This window comes from Sminthopsis crassicaudata, chromosome 1 (genome assembly GCF_048593235.1).
Source record: "Sminthopsis crassicaudata isolate SCR6 chromosome 1, ASM4859323v1, whole genome shotgun sequence".
NCBI classification, from domain to species: Eukaryota; Metazoa; Chordata; class Mammalia; order Dasyuromorphia; family Dasyuridae; genus Sminthopsis; species Sminthopsis crassicaudata.
Genome location: NC_133617.1, coordinates 309,196,769 through 309,212,303, shown reverse-complemented (window position 1 = coordinate 309,212,303; position 15,535 = coordinate 309,196,769). Strand labels below are relative to the sequence as shown.

General features: G+C 34.0%; 1 pseudogene; it reads left to right on the top strand.

The window, feature by feature from the left end:
• The first annotated feature begins 13,451 nt into the window (after positions 1 to 13,451).
• LOC141554112 (heat shock cognate 71 kDa protein-like) lies at positions 13,452 to 15,289 on the top strand (annotated as a pseudogene).
• Positions 15,290 to 15,535: the final 246 nt, after the last annotated feature.

The window sequence follows — 15,535 nt, the reverse complement described above, 5'->3', positions numbered from 1 at the left end:
AGAGCAATTCTAGTTTCACAGGTGCAAATAATCAAAGTAATGCCCAGTAATATTGTCTCAATAACAATGGCAGGTGGGTGCATTGGTTTTTCACCCACTAATTTAAAAGCATAGTCCTTCAATAGAAAGTATAGGGCAAAGCCTCTCTCCAGGACACCATATGGCAAGTAGCCACGGGAGAAGCAAGCAGGCCCATTGTCCATTTACAGTCTTCATATTGCATATCACCCAAAACAGTCCATTTCAGCTGCTACACTGGAACTGTGTCTGCTGTCTGTGGTGTCATGGTCAGGAGGGACATCAGTGTCTGAAGGGCTGCTGACATCTGGCTGGTCCTTCTGGGCTGTTGTCTGGTCCTTCTCTTGGATCCCCAGGTCACAAATGTCTCTGGTGGGGATGAACTCTGCTGCTGGATCTGCACCTAGGAAGGAATGTACCCGGGGCCCAACTTGGGCCTTTCCAAATGCCTTCCAAGCCTTTCCACATCACAGTAGAAAGAAAGTTCTTGTCAAAAAGATGAACAAAAGTCAGACAAAAGTTAGTCAGTCTGTCACTTAGCTGCACTTTCTTTGTATGCCCGAAATACATTGCTAAGGTAAAATGCAAAGAATTTAAAAATGTAAAACCAAAATAATTTAAAAGTGTAAAACTGAAATAGATTAAAAATGTAAAACCAAAATAACTTTAAAATGTAAAATCAAAATATTTTAACGATGTAAAATCAAAAGTGTTTAAAAATGTAAAATCAAAATTTAAAAATTGCAAGCAATCACATATATGTATTGCCACATCTTGTGCATATCCCAAAATTCCCTTCTCTTGTTTAGAAGAGAAGATCTTGAGGATATAGTCTGTGCAGTAATGACTTTACTAATAGGATTAAAAGAAATGCCAATGGAATGGGCAAAGTCAAATTCAATGCAAAAACACCTAAAGGCAAAATATTTGTAAGCCAATCCATAAACTGTTTTAAATGCATGTGAAATTCTTCCAGTTGATCAGTGATGGACAGAGGTAGCTACACCCAGAGAAGAAACACTGGGAGGGGAATGAAAATTGTTAGCACTAATATCTGTCTGCCCAGGTTGCATGTACCTTCGGATTCTAATGTTTATTGTGCAACAAGAAAATGATATTCGCACACATGTATTATACCTAGACTATATTGTAACACATGTAAAATGTATGGTATTGCCTGTCGTCGGGGGGAGGGAATAGAGGGAGGGGGGGTAATTTGGAAAAATGAATACAAGGGATAATATTATAAAAAATATATATATATATATATATAATAAAAAAAAAAAAGAATAAAAAAAATATATATATATATATCTGAGTGCTTTCTCACTTGCTCTTGAAATTTTAAAAGAGCTGATACCTTTTCAGTGGTCTGCCACTCATACAGTTAATGAAAAAAAGAACACTCGGCTATATCCCTGAATTCTTTTGCCTATAAATCAAAGTTTGAGTTTCTGATACCGAATTGTACTTCAGGAGTGTGAATCAATAAATTTGATATTACTTTTCCTCCTGGGTCAAAGATCACACACTGTCTATTTATTCTAGTGATTAAAACAGCAATTTTCCAAACCATTCTAAACATAAACACTGTTTTATAATTACTCATAGGGGGTTGGGAAATCAAGGCCACCTGTGGAAGTGAAAAACCTACCAGGTAAGAAAAGAGGAGTTTCAACTCTCCAAAGACTATCCTAGCAGTTTTACAAGTATAAAACTCCATTCTCTCTAACTGCAAGGTCTTATTCCTGTAAGGTTCTTAGAAATCAACTGAACTGTATTTTTAAAATTTTTCTGATTATAGTCAATACCCCACAATTCCTTTTTGCCTTGGGCCATAAAGCCTACTCCTATCTTTTGAAATGAAGACTCAGGAGTTTTAAATGGATTAATGGGCAGTGCTGATGATATTATCTCCCTTCCTTTTTTTCCTCCCCCTTCTCCCTTGGCCCACAAAGGTGAGGCTGAGGGAAGAGGAATTGGAAAATTCCCCAAAGGCTGATTTAAAATCCAACCCGAGCTTTGCACATAAAAAGAACTAAACTTCTCATGGAAGAGTAATCAATAGATTCCTTAAAACAATAATGCACAAGGTAAACCAACAAAAAGCTAAGAAGAATTTCTCCAACTGAAGTCCATGTGGTTCTTTTTTTTCCCTCCTTATCTTTAGCCACTGGTTTGAACTCTTCCTGTTCTATCTGTAGTAACTTAGCTTTTTCTTCTTTCTCTTTCTCAATCTGTAGTTTAACCTGCAATTCCAGCAACTCTTGCTGTTGCATTTTATACTCTATACTGTCATACAAACACAGCTCTAGGTTGCTCCTTCTCTGAGCTATATTTAATGGGTGTGGGGGTAGCCTTCTCAGAGCTTGATTACAAGCTTCCTGCTGTTCTTCAGTGGTGATCTCTGTTAAAAGATCTTCCATCTGGCTCTTTAACCTCTTTATGTAAGCATTATGTTCAGCTGTATCCTTGAGCCTGATCCCGTAGTTACCTGGGTCCATATTGTCTCTCTGCCTTCCCTCCTAGGCGGTGTTTCTACCAGATCCTTCAGAATCTTAATTCTGAATATTAAATATTTTCAAAACCTGATAATTCCTGATGCTTACACATTCAGGCGCCATTTGTAACGTGCCCTCCTGGCAGTTACAATTACTAGTCTGCCCTAGGCCCAACAGAGTACCTTTGACCACTGACCTTTGCAATGTCAACTCTACCTGGCTCACCTCCTCTGAGGCCTTCAAAGTTCTCTGGCTACGATCTCTTGAATCTATAGCTTAATAACCGGTAGCGCATTCAAGAACAGCCACATGTAATCTTAAAAGCCTTTATTATATCTAATGCCCTGACTTGATGCCCTCACTTGTTGGTTCCCGAGTGAACAACTGGTCAGAAGACCCACTTGTTCACTACCAAAATCCTCTTTTGGCTACCCATCTTGGCTTGGCCACCCAGGCTAGGGAGCCAGAGTAAAGAGCACCAGATTAAAGAGAGTGACTGCTTCCTGCAGTGGGCTTATAAAAGGCCTGTGAGGTCACACACACACAGCCCCAATCACTGAGAGAGTCACCCATTACAAAGCTATCTCAATGTGGCCAAGATCCCACCTACAAGGCAGTCCTAATATCCACAGAAATTACTTCCTGGGGGACTCAAATCTCCTGTTGCACTGTGTCTGCCCATTTAAAGGGCCCTTACAGTTACAGAGTCTATAAATTACAGTGTCAACATTTGAATCCAAGCCTCACTTGTCTAAATGCAGAAGTCTGTTTACTCTACTATGATGTCTTTTAGTGTTATTAAATATTCCTCCATGCATGTTTGTAAAAGAAGCATGGAATTTTTTTACTCCAAGCCAGTTTGTTCTTTTTTGGGAAGGAAAGAGCCATAGTAATATTTCATCAGTCTTTCCTGTTCCTCTTAAGAAGTCATTCAGGGTTAATCAACAGCGTAAATGATATTTCTGAAATCATAAATGATCATAGACTAAATGGTCATTCTGCCATGATTTTTATTCTATAAAAATAAGAACTGAAGTTGTCAAAATTTCATCAATTTCCTTGGGGAAAATTATGGAGTTTCTGCTCTAGTCTTCTTTATTAAAAACATAGTTCATGAATAAAATATTTAAAGTATATCAGGAAAAAGCAATCTCAGTTCATCACTCAAGTAAAAGGAGGCTATATTCATAAATGGATAGTAGCTCCAAGTATTGCTGATGTAATTTGTCTGAGATATTTATTTATGAGAAACACTGTCAAGTCTCTTCCAAAAGATAGATTTGGTCTCAACTACTTTAAATAATTTCTGGAGCTTCTCCTATGATGCTTTACAAACTAGATATTTGGAGGAAAATATAAGGAAGTTGATTATCGCCAAAAATGAAATTTTACTATTTAATTCTTATAATGATTTCTGCCTTTTTCTTAAGAAAATTCTTTCATGAAGAATGGCATTTAAATCTGTAAAAGGGTGAATTTAAAGACTAAGCAACACATTTGAATGTATGCAAGCAAATATTCCTCAAACATTTAAATGTTTTATGGCTTAATAAAAACAAAAACAGGTTACCTCTTAAGGATCAGAATTAGTGTGGAAATATTCTTTGACATCTTAAATTGTAATGAAAATTAATCCATAAAGGGCTAGTCAATTACATAATAAATGATATTCATTTAAGGGTATTGAACTATATGTTTTGAATGAATTAATTAGTCTCTGCAATTTATAAGTCAATGCTACCAAGCTCCAAGAAAGAAATGCTTATATATATATATATATATATATATATGTGTGTGTGTGTGTGTGTGTGTGTGTGTGTATATAATATATATATATATATTAATAATGATATATAAATATTAATTATATGTATATATATATATATATATATATATATATAAATTTTAATAAAAATCTACATCGGTACAATGGGAGGAGAACTGTATTTAAAATCAGGAGATCCCAATTTGAATAATGCTGCTGTCTCTTGTTACTTATGTGTAATAGGTAGGTCACACAGTGGATAAAGCAGAACAAGAGTCAGAAATTCAAATCATCACTGAGATACTATGTGGCCTTAGTTTCTTTATTTGTAAAATGGGGATAAATATAGCATAAGATTGTAAATATCAAATGAAATATTTATAAAGCATTTAGATAACAATTATCATATAATAAACACTAAATAAATGTTTACAAAATCTAAAGAATCACAACTACAAAATATTTGACATTGAATGTTTTGGAATTTATGTAATGCAATTTATAAAGACCAAGGTCAGACCCAAGGAAGAGACAGAAGACACTCTCCCCTGTTCTATAAAAAGTTACTAAGACTATTCTGACCCAGTATTTTTAATTCATAAAAACTTTAATATTATCATATTTACAACAAATCCTTATTTAGAAAAATGGATACCCCTTTAGTTAGAAGCATAGTTCATCAACGATTAATTGTTTAAAATTAGAGAAATATATATATATATATATATATATATATATATATATATATATATATATATATGTGTGTGTGTGTGTGTGTGTGTGTGTGTGTGTGTGTGTGTGTGTGTGTGTATGTGTGTGTGTGTATTATGTACCTTACCCAATTTGTTGCTCACTCCAATAATTGCCATAAAAATAATTTGCTACTGAATGAATACTGCATCTGGATTTACAGAAATGGGGTCTAAAGTTGTGAACTATCATCTATAACATCAGATTTTTTTAATGAATTGCTTGGTTTTGTGAGTTGAGATTCTCTCCCTTTAAAAAAAAAAAAAAAAAAAAAAAAAAAGCTAGTTTTGTAAGTCATGGGACTTTGGAAAGGAGAGAAGAGTATATATATGAAATATTGATCTGAAAAACAAGGGATATCAATAACATCTTTTTTTTTTTTCAAAAAAGAATACTATGTTATTCATTGCTCTTACAATTTTTTGAATTAAATTGGATCGAGCAACTGAAAGAAATGAATCAATAAAATCTTTCCTCAGCACTTGAAAACCAACATGATAAAAAGTTCTTATCTTTCTATTCTATGAAATGTGCTACTTTCAAAAAATATTCAGGACCCTTATATTATTAAAAGAAGTGGGAAAACAAATGAGTAATAAATATGGGTAATGTGCCTTGAACACATTTTTTGCAGATGATATGGTAATAAAAATGTTCTAAAAGAGTGAAATTGAAGGGATAAGTCAAACAACTTTCTATGACTGAAAAGAGGCATGCAAAACAGTTTTATTCACATACCCATGCCCTGCTTGTTGTTATGCAGTCATGTCAGTTGTGTCTGATTCTCTCTGTGACATCATTTGAAATGCACTTTACAAAGATACTGTAGTAGTCTGGTATTTCCTTCTCCAGTTCATTTTACACATGAAGAAGCAGAAACAAACAAGGTTAAGTGACTTGCCCAGAGTCACATACTTATTAAATATCTGAAACAAGGTTTGATTCAAAAGATGAGTTTTCTTGATTGCAGGCCCAGAATTCTATCCACTGTCCTATTGTATGCCATAATTTTAATCAGCCATTTTGGCTTTCCAGTAGTCTTTCATTCTCACAAAGTAATTGATTCACCCTCCTCTTCCAGTTAGCATGCCTTTGATAATTCTATTTCTCTTGAAGTCATTCTTTGAAACATGTTGATCCAGTATTCATACTAAATTGTACTGCAGATGGAATTTATAATTTTAGAACATTTTGTTTTGGTGGAAATGACCAGTTGAATGAATTCCCTAGAGGCACAGCCATTTTGAATCATTGTCATGGCTTATACCCAGTTTTCCTGATATGAAGGCCAGCTCTCTCTTTATTCTTTCCCCAGTGGAATCTTTTGTAAATAATAACTGAAAATAATGTTCTAGTTGCTGTATTTCTTTCTGGTTCTGCTTGTTTCATTGTGCTTCAGTTTATGTAAACATTTCCAGGCCTTTCTATAATCAACTAGTTCATCATTTTTATAGAACAATAATATTTTATTACCTTCAAATACCACAATTTTTTTAGCCATATCTCAATTAATAGACATTTACTCATTTTCCAATACTTTGCTATCACAAAAAGAGCTGCTACAAATATCTTTACACATGTGGGTCCTTTTCTCTCACTTATAATTTTCTCATAATATACATATAATGACATTGCTTTGTCAGAAGGGATATACACTTTTATACCCCTTTAGACATGGTTCCCGATTGGTCTCCAAAAAGGTTGGATTATTTTATAAATTCACCAACAACATATTAGTGCCCCAGTTTTCTAACATCCCCTCCAAAATTTATCATTATCCTCTCCTATCATCTTGACCAATCTGAGAAGTATGAGTTTGTACTGCAGAGTTGTTTTAATTTGAATTTCTCTAATCAGTAATGATTTAGAACATTCTTCATATTCATTTTCAAATGATAAAATTAAATCCATGTAACTATACATGGATTTAATTTTATCATTTGAAAATTGTTAATATCCTTTGACCATTTATCAATTGGAGAATGACATGCATTCTTATAAATTTGATACAGTTCTCTATGTATTTTAGAAATGTTATCAATCAGAAATACTGGCTGTAAATTTTTTTCCCAACTTTGTACTTCTTTTGAAGAATGCCATTCAGGCTCTTTTTGTTGGTCATGGCCTTCAGGTAGGCCAATTATTTTAAAATGTCTCTTTTGGTTCTATTTTCTAGGTTGGTTCTTTTTCCAATGAGGTATTTTACATTTTCTGTTATTCTTTTTGTTTGCTTGACCAATTGTTTCTATGTCACAGATCAGTAACTTTCATTTGCCTTGTTCTAGTTTTTGTTACGTGATTATCTTCAGTTAGCTTTTGTATGTCTTTTTTTTTTTTTTTTTTAATTTGGTTAATTTGAAGTTTTAAAGTGTTGTTTTCTTTAGACAATTTTTTTCGTTCCTTTTCAAGCTGTTGACCCTACCATGCATAACTTTCATTTCCATTCTCATTTTTTCTTCCTCTCTTATTTTTCTTTTAAAATATTTTATAAGCAGTTCCAAGAAGCCTCCTTTGACTTAAGACCAATTCATAAAACTCTTTGAGATTTCTTCTGTGGACATTTTGTTCTCATCTGAGTTTGTGCTTTGGTCTACCCTGTCACCATAGTAGCTTTCTATGGTCAAGGTTCTTTTCTGTTCCTTGTTCATTTTTTTTTTTTTGTTTGTTTGTTTTTGTTTTTTGTTTTGTTTCGTTTTGTTTTTCTTTTAAGCTGGAGCTCTGCTCCCAGGCTATATAAGGGGTGCTTTCAGAAGCTTCCTGTGCAGCTCTGAGCCTTGGCTTGAACACAATGTCACCTTCTATTTTCTTTGTTTGCTCTTTTCAGGAAACAGACTGATTTCCATGAGTTTGGCTTCTGACTTGAGACTGGCAAAAGGCCCACAGATTTGCTCCTCTACTAAGCCAGGACTGAGCATGTTATTTGGTGATCTGTGATTAAGATGTTCTCACCCTTTTCCAGAACCTATCTAAATGGAGTAAACACCATTTTCACCCCAGTGGGACTGATGATTCTTATAGTTTTTCAGTCTGTTTCATTCTGTCATTTTCTAATAGAGGCTTGGTTTTATATGTTTTGTTTGTTTGTTTTGGGGGGAACTGGGAGAAGTCCAGGACCTTCCTGTGTTTACTCTACCATCTTGGTTCCACCCCCTGGAAACTCAAGGTTTCTTTACAGATAGTTGCTTGTTATGTAAAACAGCTTGCTTTGTGAAACTATGAGATGCCTAACCTGTCTCATTTGCAGTTTAGTCATTCTCTCTTCCTTAGTATTTTATACAACCTCTATTCCCAGCTCTCTCCTTGGGTACCCTAGCACTTGCTGTATGGTAAGCTGAGCTGTAACCACTTGCCTTTATGATAATATTGCATTGTTTTCATTGAAATTCAGGTTAAAACAATCCTTCCACTTATAATGATTGAAATTTAAAGAATGTTTAAAGGCCTATTTGAACTGTCATAACTATTTGGGACAATGTTCATTGTGCAATGGAAAGTTATTCCTTCTATTGTACTGACAGAACAAAAGGTCTTTAGCTTTCAAAACTCCCAAACTATCTTTCTTAACTTCTATGTGATGAAACTATTATTGGAAATTTAAATTTCCTGTAAAGTATTCTTCTTTCTGTTATCTATTATTTTTAATTTTAGTGACATAATTAATTATTCATTTCTACAAAGTACTTTGTAATAAAAATAAGTTTTAAATAATTACTGCAAAGTATAAATTTGCTTTACATTGAAACAATTGCCTCATATGAAATATTAAAAATCCAAATGAAGATGGCCATTTGTTAACTGCAACTGAGCAATAGTCACATAATTTTTTTAGATTTCCAGGTATCCAGAAATGAAATTTTCTCCATTTTTGAATATGATTTTGAGGTTATGATAGCATAAAGGTAAGAGTGAAATCTCAAAATCTTTAGAGTTCTACTCTTTGCTTTTTGTGTCATTCAATCATTTACATGAGAATACTTCATAAGTAACAAAATTTCTATAATTAATTGAATGTCATCATAATAGTACCAAATTTTGGACACAATTGGTTACATACATGATATACTGTTTTAATATAATTTTGCATGGGAATATTAGTATATATGTTTTTCTTATATAGGATTATTATACCTGAATTATTAGTGTAAACATTTTTCAGTAAGATATTTTGTCTCAAAAGTCAAAAACAGTTATTTTTTTTCATGGTTTTATATGTTATATATACAGTACCTATCTAAATGTCTGGCTTCTAGTGATCAATATATCAAAATTTTCAAATACCTATAACATTATTGAGCACAAAGGAAAATTTAATTCATATTAGTTATACCTTTTGTTATTTATTTATTCATACAATTAAAATAAAAATGAATTTTCTGTACTTTGACATAATATATTTTATGGACAATTACATTTTCAAAAAAAAATACCTAATTTTAATCATAATGAACTTCATCCCTTGACTTCCAGATGGGTCCAAGCCTGCAAATTCTTTTCAGAAATCTTTCAACATCTGTATGAAATCTCAACATTTTTGGGATCCCCCTTAAGTCCCAATGTATCTATCTATCTGTCTTTATGTATTGTTGTTGAGTCTTAAAGCTATATTCAACTTTTCACCTATCAGGTATTTTTTGCAAAGATATTAGAGTGGTCTGCTATTACTTTCTCTTGTAGATTAATATAAACAGAGATTTAATAAGTTTTCCAGCATCACACAGTTAATAAGGCCAGACTTGAATTCTGGTCTTCTTGACCCTAGGCCTAGTACTCTATCCACTAAGTCACCTACCTATGAATGAAATAAGGATAAAAAAATGAATAAATGAAAATAGACACATGTGTGCATATATATATGTGCACATATACATATACACATATTACCTGAAAAATGGGGGGGGGGATTATTGAGAATCATCAGATTTCATGAAAACATAAATGAAGACTGGCCAGTCCATATGAACCACAATCTCCCAGTAATGTTTACCAATATTGTAAGCAGCCAGAAAAAAAAAAAAAAAAAAAAAAAAAAAAAGTTTCAAAGGACGATATTAAGTATTTAGTAAGATTTGACAAGATTTAAAACAGATGAGCTTAATATGAAAAAATATTCTTTGCAAAATTTATTTCAGAATAGGGCAAGAGGAAAGGCTTTAATGAAATAGAAGCTCTTCTAAAATAACTATTGGTTTATATAACAATAATTTTAAATTTATCTGTCCTTCTCACTAACATTTCATCTTGAACTGGGTATTTTAAAAGGAAAAAAAAAATCATTCAATACATAACTGCATAGCCTGGGCAAAACAAATTCCCTCTTTAATCAGATAAAAAAGGATGTTTCTGCATTTTAAGTTTATGACCTATCTGTCACACATTCAATTTATTTTGTTAACTACAACTTCATCTTTTTATTCATCAATGATCAACATTCTAAAGTTGCCTAAATATTCTCCATGATGTTTTTCAGTTTCTATGAACTTTATTTTGTAGAAGTTCATAAAGTCTCAGTTTTCTCTCTATTTATTTCATCAGTCCATATCATGTGGTATTATTACCTTTATATATCATAATTTCTTTAGTTTTTCCTCATTTTGAGTACACCCCATTAATTTCCATATTTGAGCTACCAAATAAAGAATAGAGGAAAAAAAGAGACATCTATAGTTTTATTCTATATTTGGATGGAAAGACAGAAATATTTTAAATATTCTTATAGATGTATATATATGTATATATACATATATATTTATTAAAAAAATTAATACACACATGCACAAGTATTCATTGTTAAAATAAAAACTTAAATAGATATTCAATTTTTAAATTATTGGATAACATTTTATTCTGTGATACCTTATGGAGTCATAATAAAGTTATCTATATTTCATTGCATTGATTGCTTGAAACTATTTTAATAGCAAAACACACATCAAAGAGCCAAGCCAGCTTTGCTGGGGTAAGAAAAGCATTTCTCTGTCTATAAGAGTTTGGTTTTGATATGAATTATAATTTGCATTGAGTGACATTTTGATTATAATATTCAAATATTTGTGCCTTTAAAATTTTGCCATTTATTCAGTATGCAGAGTTCTGCTTTATTAAATGTCTGTTTCCCCATTAAGCTTGTATTCCTTTGAGACACATTCTTATTTAGCTTATAAATTTTGTACTTTTTAGGAAAACAAAACAAAATTCATTTTTAAATCATAATACTTGCCTATACTATGATTAGTTATTAAATATAACTTTAACATTTCATTAAATATGGCCACATTTACATGCCAATATAATTGAATGAGTTTACCATAATATTTTATATATAATAAATTAAATTGAATAAACATGTTAGTGAATGCCTATAATACACAAGACAAATAAGCATTAAGAAAACAAGAATAAAAATGACAAATATTAAGGAACTTACATTATATTGGGGGCAAAAGCAAAGCACATGCAAGAAGTCATAATGCAATGAATAGTGGGGGGATCTAACAATATGCAACAAAAATTTTCCTACAAAATTTGATGTAGAACCATGACTACATGCAAAAAGCATGAGATCTGTACTTATTAGACTTCATTTTGTATCTTGGCCTTGGTCTTTATTTGGTAACTTTAGACTAGTCAATTAAATTCTCTCCTCTTAAGTAGATTCATCAATTAAAATAAAGGACAATACCATTTGTCTATTACTTCCTTCAGGATTTGCAAAATGCTTTAAACTTTCACCTAAGATATGAGTATGAATTGAATCAAATCAAATTTAAAGCATTCTGAACTGAATGGAGACTTGAAGGAAGAAAAGGATTTATTTTGTGAAAAAAGGTGGAATAAACACATTTTGTGTATTAGTGCCAGTAGAAAAGATGAGAGCTAGTTGATAATATAATAAGCATTTGACACTGATTAAATGTTTGTAGTAAAAGAATATTCATGAATGAATGACTTCTATAATTTACTTATATAAAGACCTAAATGGTATGCTAATTACATTTTTAGATAAAAATGTTTGGAGGTGTTATGGGCCAGAACTCTGAACTTCAAACAAAGGATTCTTACAAGCTACTAAGTTAGTGGAATTGATAGAGACAATAGTTATCTAATTTAGCATGGTTCAGTATGATTGATGTAATCCTACAAGGAGAATGGGTTGTTGATGGGCCAGAACTTGAAATAAGGTACCAAATAGAATTAAGGAGACAATGCTTAAATCTAGTTTAACATTGATTTAATCTTACAATAAATAATGGTTTCTTAGTGATATAATGATTGGTTTGTACTCAGTGTACAACATATAAGCAAGAAGCTCCCAGGGCCAGGGAGGACAAGTTTACTAGAAGCTCTCAAAGGTTGAGACAGATTCATTCCATCATTTGTGGTGGCTACAGGTTAAACCTCAAACCCTTGGAAGTTGGAGAGATTCAGAAGCCAGAGAAGGCAGGTGGGAACTCAAGCTCCTAGAACCAAGGACAGACTGAAAGGCTCCCCATAAAGTTGCCCAGCCCCAGGAAGAAGATAATAAAGGATCTGGACCAGGGATTCTCCCACTATGGCCTGCGGGCCAGATGCAGCCCTCTGAGGATGTTTATGCAGGCTGTTGGGTTATGTCAAATGGGCTGAGGGGTGGAGACAGAGTGTGAGTTTTTGTTTTTACTATAGTCCGGCCCTCCAACAGGCTGAGTGAACTGGCCCCATATTTAAAAAGTTTGAGGACCACTTCTGGACTATAAGAAAGCTAAGTGGGCTGCAGAAAAAGAGACAAGACTTAGAAAGAGACAATAAAGGATTTGGACTTTAACTCCTGGCTGCAGTTGTGGTGATTACTCTGAACTGAAACAAAGGTGCCTCCAAAGATCCTAAAAATACCCCAACAAGAGAAGATTACATTTTAGAGAAGAATATTACATGGAGGGATAGTAGTTACTATTTGGAACAGCTAAGGTTGGGAAGCCAGAAATATATGTTTTTATGCCCAATCACAGCCATGTTTGGAAGACATATTCGTAACATAACCTGCCATTCAGAATAATCATATATCTTTATCTTCCCCATCTAACCCTCACTATCTATCCTCAAATTCTCTCTGAGTTCAGAAAATCCATTGTCAGCTGGAGACTGACTTGTAAATTTCAGATACTACCTACCCTACAATTCTTGTACCCACTATCATCTTTATAAGGAATTGTCTGCTTTTGGTTGTTCCACAAGGTCTTTGGGGTCTTGCCATCTATTTTGTTATTTTCCATGCCTAAGTGTTACTAGACCTTCCTATCTTCTATACAGCAAATATCCATTTGAGCCATATTCTTGGTACTGTTATTTCATTCTCAAAAGTGAGCTCTTTGTGTTTACTCAGGGCAGCAGCATGCCTTCCTTCCCCACAAGGGTCAGCTGCAACCTCTATCTCCCCAGCAACCATGTTGAAGGAACCCACAGTTGGCAGTGATCTTGGCTTCATTTATTACTATGTAGAATCTTCCAACATGGGAAAATGGAGATCATTGTTAATGACTAAGGATATAGAACCACTCCCAGCTATGTTGCTTGCACCAACACAGAATGATTAATTGGTGATGTTGCAAAGATTCAAGTTGCAATGGACCCCATCAACAATTTTTGATGCCAAACATCTGATTAGTTGAAGATCTGATGATGCAGTTGTACAGTCAAACATGAAACATTGGCTTTTTAAACTGGTGAATGATGCAGGCAAGCTTAAGGTCCAAGTGTAGTATAAAGGGGAGACAAAAATTTTCTATCCTGAAGAAGTATCTTCTATGTCTTAACCAAAAATGCTGAAACTTACTTTGGGAAGACTGTCACAAATGCTCTTGTTATAGCCTATTTCAATGATTTCCAATATCAGGTCACAAAAAATTCTGCAACCATTGTTGTTCTCAATGTGCTCTGAATCATCAATGAGCCAAGTGTTGCTACTATTGCTTATAGTTGGGACAAACAGGTTGGTGTCAAGAGAAATGTGTTGATCTTTGGTCTTGGAGGTGGAACTTTTGATGTTTCCCTTCTTACCATGGAAGATGACATTTTTGAGGGCACATCCACAGCTGGGGCTACCCACTTGTGTGGGGAGGACTTTGACAACTGCATGGTCAACCATTTCATTGGTGAGTTCAAGGGAAAGCACGAGAAAGATATCATTGAGAATGTGCAAACATACCTTGTCTTCTAGTCCAGTATTGAAATTGACTCTCTCAATAAAGGCATCAACATCTACCCATCAATCACTTGAACCTGGTTTGAAGAGCTGAATGCTGATCTCTTCCATGGCACATTGAACCCTTTTCTTAAGGAATAGGCTTTAAGAGACGCTAAGCTAGATAAATGACAGATTGTTGACATCATGCTGGTGGGTAGTTTCACTCACATCCCCCAAATCCAGAAGTTTCTGCAAGACTTCTTCAGTGGTAACGAGTTCAACCAGAACATCAGTTCTGACCAGACTGTTGATTATGGTGCAGCTGTTCAGCCTGCCATTTTTTCTGGAGATAAATCTGAAAATATGTAGGACTTTCCACTGTTGGATGTAACTCTTCTTTCCCTTGGCCTTGAAACTGCTGGAGGCATTATTAAAGTTCTGATCAAAGGCAATACCACCCTTCCCACCAAGCAGACACAGACCTTTACCCCCCTTTTCTGGTAACCAACATGCTGTGCTTATTCAGGTTTATGAAGGTAAGAGACCAGTGACAAAGGATAACCACCTACTTGGCAAGTTTGAGCTTACCAGTAATCCTCCCAGAAGAAGCACCCAGAGATGCTCCTCAGATTGAAGTAACATTTGACATTGATGCAAATGGCATCCTCGACATTTCTGCTGTGGATAAGAGCAGAGGCAAGAAAAACAAGGCCACTATTACAAATGACAAATGTCATCTAAGCAAAGAAGATATTGAATGGATGCTCCAGCAAGGCTGAGAATTACAAAGCTGAGCATGAGAAGCAGAGAGACAAGGTGTCTTCCAAGTACTCTCTTGAATCTTATGCTTTCAACATGAAAGCTACTATGCGGGATGAAAACGTACAGGGCAAAATTGGTGATAAAGACAAACAAAAGATTCTTAACACATATGATGAAATAATAAACTGGCTGGAGAAGGACTGCAACCCTATCAACACTAAGCTGCACCAGAGTGCAGGGAGTATGGCAGAAGGCATGCTTGGTAGGTTCCCAGGGCATGAGGCAGCTCCATCTGGAGGTACTTCTTGTGGAACCATCTTTGAAGATGTTGACTAAATGCATCAGAAGAAAGAATATTTCACACAGCTTTCCAAAAATTGAAGGGCTCATATTTGTAGTAAAGGCTACCATGTAAATATGGGCATTTTGAATACTTGAATGTGTGCAGAGGGAGAAGAAAAGAATATTGTATATTATCATTACTATAATAAACAAGTGGAAATGCAATTCTTTTCCTGGATAATCAAATCTATTTAAATTAGCACCATTGAAAAATTGAGTTGTTTGAGAGAAAGAGCCGTC